The sequence below is a fragment of the Equus caballus genome, chromosome 11, assembly GCF_041296265.1.
Source record: "Equus caballus isolate H_3958 breed thoroughbred chromosome 11, TB-T2T, whole genome shotgun sequence".
Classification (NCBI taxonomy): domain Eukaryota; kingdom Metazoa; phylum Chordata; class Mammalia; order Perissodactyla; family Equidae; genus Equus; species Equus caballus.
Genome location: NC_091694.1, coordinates 37,021,139 through 37,027,138, shown reverse-complemented (window position 1 = coordinate 37,027,138; position 6,000 = coordinate 37,021,139).

Below are 6,000 nucleotides of genomic sequence, written 5' to 3'. Positions count from 1 at the left end.
AACAGCAGGCCTTAAAAATTAAAAAAAAACCTGACTCGAGCTTAATAAACACACGTGGGTGTTTTTGTCTCTCTCCTACCTTTGAGTAACTTCTCGGCCCTGCCAGTTCGCTCTCGGTTTCATGATGCCTGCACCTTGCTGAAACCACAATTTCCCCTCTGGGGGATGGCTGAGCACCCAGGAGGGAGTTATGGGTAGGTCTTTTTCAGTAGAGGTGAGAGGATGTTGGAATATGACATCACTATTCAAATGGGGGAGGAGGGAGGGAGAGCACCAAACAACCTCCCAGCCAAGGAGAAAACCAGTGTGCTCTCATGGCTCTGCTTATGGGAAGTGCCTCGCCGACTGAAAGGTCGGGAGCTGACGTGTCCAATGGCACTGGAGCATTACATGAAATTGCAAAAATAGAACCTCATAAAAATTCATAAACTCATGAAACACCCACTTGACTTATAGGTTAGGGGTATGGTAGCTGGGGTTGTGGCAGGCCCTGGACAAAAGGAAGCGTAAGAGCTGCATCCTGAGTAGTTAGCATGTTCTTGGCACTGTCTTAGCCCTTCTCATAAAAGAAAGCTGATAACTAATATAATTGAGTGCTTACCATAGACACGCAGTTGGGGAGCTCCTCTTGTATTAACTGACTTAATGCTATGGTAGATACTATTGGTTTTTCTTCCATTTCACAGAAGATAAAACTGAGGTTTAAGAGGTTAAAAAACTTGCCCGGCTGAGCTTCAAGCCCTGCTTATTGCTGAATTGCGTTACTAACATTACCAGCCCCCACACCTCCAGGCTGCTACCTCTGGCCATTTCCTTTCCCTTCACAGGGACATAAACGAGCTTGGCCCGATCCATCCACCCAATGGAATTTCTCTTTCCTTTGATGAGCATTCTCTCCCCTTCGGCTCTCCATTCCCCAGTCTCTTAAGACCTTTATCTGAATCTTCATTGTGCCTGGTCATTGACGTCCTTGTTTTACCTCTTTCCAAACTCACTAGATGCTACGTGCCTTGCCTGTCCACGCTGTTCTTTGCATACCCTGGAGTCTGCACGCAGAAAATTCCACCAGGGCACACTCTGCAAGGGTAGAGCCCCTAGCTGCTTTCCCCACTGTCTCATCCCCCAGGGCCCAAGCACTAAGCTGGCATTCAGTGGGTGCTCAATAATTGCGTGAGAAATGAGTAAATGAACGAATGAGTAACAAGTGGTTTGCACGGCCTGAGGAGAGAGTGAGCCACCCCACAAACGTTTGCAGAGGACCCGTTGTTGGCTGTGGGAGGAGAGTCGCAGGATAGAAGGTCTGTTAGGCTCCCTGGGAGTCGGGCGGGTTATGTGCAGCTTCTCTGTCCCGTGTTTCATATGCAGCCTCTCATTTAATCCTCAAAAGAACCCTATACACACAAGTGGAAACCACATTTTACAGATAAGACTAACTCGTCCAGTTACCCAGCAAGGGGGGAAGTCTAAGCCAGGTCTCCCTGACTCGAAAGCCGATGTCAGCCCCTCCCACTGGAAGGCCACGTAGCAGGGTGGTTAAGTGCATGGGCTCTGATGTCAGGCAATTTGGATTCATATCCTGACTCCCCTCTTACTAGCAAGACAACTCCTGGGACTCTCCAAGACTTAGTTATCTTATCTGTAAAATAGAGAAAATAATACCTCCGACTTCAAGAGTTGTTGTGAGAGTTAAACGAGATAATATAAGTAAACTCCTGTGAGCCCAGCACCCAGCAAGTCTTCGGGAGCAGCAGTAGCAGCGGCAGCAACAGTGATAGTAGTTGTGGTAGTGCTGGTGGTATTAATAGTGGTGGTAGTGGTGGTGGCGTGAACAGTGGTGGTAGTGGTGGTGGCATGAATAGTGGTGGTAGTGGTGGTGGCATGAATAGTGGTGGTAGTGGTGGTGGCATGAATAGCGGTGGTAGTGGTGCTGATATTAATAGTGGTGGTAGTGGTGGTGGCATGAATAGTGGTGGTAGTGGTGGTGGCGTGAACAGTGGTGGTAGTGGTGGTGGCATGAATAGTGGTGGTAGTGGTGGTGGCATGAATAGTGGTGGTAGTGGTGGTGGCATGAATAGCGGTGGTAGTGGTGCTGATATTAATAGTGGTGGTAGTGGTGGTGGCATGAATAGTGGTGGTAGTGGTGGTGGCATGAGTAGTGGTGGTAGTGGTGGTGGTATGAATAGTGGTATTAATAGCAGTAGTAGTCTATCAGAGTGATTTTAATTTCAAAGCACCCAGAAGCCACGGTAGTAATTTGAGGAGGTCAAACGGGCTGTCAACTTGATGTCCTTCCACATTAAACTGGGAGACTCTCTGAACCAGTATAGGAGTAGGAGAGGAGCAGGATTGAAACCCAGCACCATGCTGGGGGCTCAGTTGTCCTTAGGCCCTGGACTGCAGAACAGGAGAACTGCAATTCCAAGGCATAACCACCAGGTGGAGCACTGATTTGGCACCCACAACGTCTGAACCCCACTAGGGAAAAACACCTGGGTCAGGAACTGGGAGCTACTGAGGAACCTGGGAGACTGCTGGTAAATCAAGGAGACTTGGCTCCCTCGAGCTGTAGAGATGATTTGATCCCTAGCATTTAAGGTAGACTTCAGGAGAGCAAGGTTGAAGACAGGAACACAGGAAGGGCATAGGCAAAGTGGGAACAGTGGTTCTCAGCTTTTTCCACCTGACTGATAACATGGGGACAAGGTTCACTTGTGACCCTCACTCCCAGCTGGGGTGGAAGCAAATGGGCCACAGGTCATGAGCAGTTCCCCTTTCTTTCTCACTCATCTGGACCCCACGATGTACGTTTGAGAACCACTGGTCTGGATCAGACATGGTGGCCAGAGGATGAGGAAAGAGAGTTTAAAAGAGCTTTGGGTCATGTTTAAAGAAACCACAGACACACAGAGGCCAAGAGTGGGGCAGAAGGCTGAGTATGGGCTGTAGGTGTCAACACTAAGAACAGGGCTTTGGAACAAGATGGACCTGGGTTCAAATTCTGGCTCTGCACTATACTATGTGACCTTGGGCATCAACCCGGCAGGTTTGTTGTGCAGGTTAAGTGGGACAAGATCTGTAGAGTGCTTAGTATGTACCCAATAGTGACTATAGTAACCAGTAACTGCTCAAAAAAAGGCAGCTATAATTATCACCATCATGACTATGACGTTGGCATGATGATGAAGAGAGATTGTTTTTAAATCCACTCCTGTAATCCTATCAATGTTATATGCTCTTATATGGGAACTGTCTTATATTTTGCTCAATATATGTCACATTTGATTGAACTGACTTCCCAATGAGAGTTCAAGGCCCCCAAGGATAAGACTAAAAACACACATATGTCTCTTGACTATTGCACAATTGCAAGTATAATTCTGGACATAGAGCAGTTGGGTGATCAATAAACTCATCCACTAGTCAATTGTGAAATTGACAACTTACAAGTTTTCCAGCGTGGCACCTAACGAGGCAATCCGACAATCGTTTGTTAAGCACCTGCTGTGTGCCAAGGACCTTGAGCTGGTCCCCTTTGGGAAGACTGTTCTAGGCGTCCCTCTTTTCTCATTGCTAAGCTATGGTTCTGGGGGAGTCCACTGTACCTCTCCCTACTCTGAGCTCACTTCTGGACAGAAACACTGGCATGGAACAGAAGAGACAGTACAAGAAGCTAACTTGGTTCAGTGAATTTAGGCATTTGTTTTTCAAGTTCGCAAGACCATTTCCACAGGGACTAGACGAAATTGCTGTATAAATTACTCTGACACTGAAGGAAAGGAAGACAAAAAGAACTGAAAATCCTGCTTAAATAACCCCAAGAGAACTGGAAGGGATGAAAGTCCATTTTAAATATCTTCTCCGGCCTCCTAAGTCCTCCTTGGCCTCATTGCTCTTTCTGCCTTACTGGTCTCTGTTTCCTCATCTGGAAAATGAAACTATGAGACCAACAGGTCACCAAGGTTATTCAAGGACCCTGGACATAACTCCACATGGAGACTCGAGACGGGAGGATTCTGGCTCCTCTCCAGTCACCAGCTCCCCATGTGGCCAGGGCCGGGTCGTGATCCTCTAGACCCCAGCTTCCCCATGTGCAAATGACCTCTAAGGTTGCTCTAGATGACCTCTAAGGACCATTCCAGCTGGGACACCCATGCCACTTCTAAAGTACTTCCCAGCTCTGCCAGCTCTGCCCTCACCTCGATTCAACACTGCTGGAGACTTGAGTAATAGGTGAGTTTCACTTCTTATTCTTTCTCTCAATGGTGGGGAACTTTCATGTGGGCATACCCCTCCAGAGACTGTCTGGGACACTTCAGGTAGATGGAGGCGAACATGACTATCCTTGGAAATGAGGGGTAGAATTGATTGGGTTGCTGTTGTCCTTGGAAAACCGTGACCCCTCTTCATGTGGTAGTTTCCTCATTCACAGAATGAGAGAGCATGCTCCATCTTTAATCAGCAACATTACCCCTAAAGAAATTTTCAATGCCAATTCTACCATTAAATACCTCAAGCAGAAACCTTGATAAATGACTCCTTTTTTGCAAATTACAAAATGAATAGCCTTGCCTCTCCTCCTGTGCTCCTGCCCTGTCCTCAACCCAGAAACAGAGGCTCTTTAGAGAGGAGGAAAAGGAAGGGCATTAATATAGGCTTTCTCCCTTGCCCTGATTCACTGTCATTTCATTGCTGGCTGAACATTTCCCATACAGTCTGGCACATTTGAATACTTAACATTCAATAGGTGGAAGGGTTGACCTTTAGCAGCTGGGTGACTCCTAAAAATGAGAGTGTTGTACGTGAAGACAGTGTCTTATGGAGGAGTCAGCATGACACCTGAGTAAATGGCCCTCACGAAGTTTACAGAATGTGGGATTAGGTTAGAAGCTGCCACGGCTGCAGCGCATCCCCACGAGCCTCTTTGGAGAGCTTCTCAGGCAGGAGCTGAGCTCAGGGGAAGAGGCAGTGATAAGTGAACCAGACTCGGAAGAATGGCCATGTGACTGAGACACAAATCATCTGCTCTGCAGATCAGGAAAAGATGAGGCCTAGCAGGGCTGAAATGCAAATGCCTGTCATGGGCCAGGGAAGTTTCATTCATTCATTCATTCACTCAAAAGACATTTTACTGAGACCCACTAAGTGCCAGGCAGTGTTCTAGATGCTGGGGTTACAGCAGTGAATGAATCAGACCTCCCTCGCTCCCCTCGATAGAAGAACCCTGTCTGCCTGGGACTTACATCCCGTTGAGGAAACAGACAATAAGCAGAATGAATTGGTTCAACACACAGCTTGTCAGGTGATGCTAAATGCTTTGAAGAAGAAGGAAGAAGCAAGGGCATGGGGCTAGAGGATAGCAAGGAGGGGCCGGGCTACCATTCCCATCAAGGCGAACAGGAAACACCTCACGGAGAAGATGAAAAATTAGTCAAGACTTGAGGGAGGAGAAGAGCGGGCCGTGCAGATATCTGGGGAAGCACGTCCTCAGGGCAGCGCCTGGGGGCGGGAATGTGTCTGCTGTGTCCAGCAACAGCAAGGAGGCGCTGCGGCTGGAGTCAAGGGCCTCACGCAGGGCTTTTGCTCTGAGTGAGATGGGTGCCATTGGGGTACTTCTCAGCAGAGGAGGACGTGATCTGACTTTTGACTTAACAAAACCCCTCTGACTGCTGTGTGGGGAATAGGCTGTAGGGAGCAAGGCCAGCAGCAGAGGGGCCAGATCAAACCAAAGAAAAGAGAACTGGTGTGACTGAGAGGATGTTGATGGAGACGCCAAGAAGTGGTCAGATTGTGGCTTTATTCTGAAGGAAGATCCAACAGGATTTGCTGAAGGATTAGACAGAGGTATCTTGTTTTTCTTTATATCTTCCACTGCCAGCCTGGTCCAATGACTACACCCAAGAGATACTTAAAAGACAGGATCAAAGAAAGGGAACTTAGAGATCATTTTGCTCAACCACCTCCTGTTAGAACTGAGAAAACCAGAGCCCAGAGAGGGCCAGT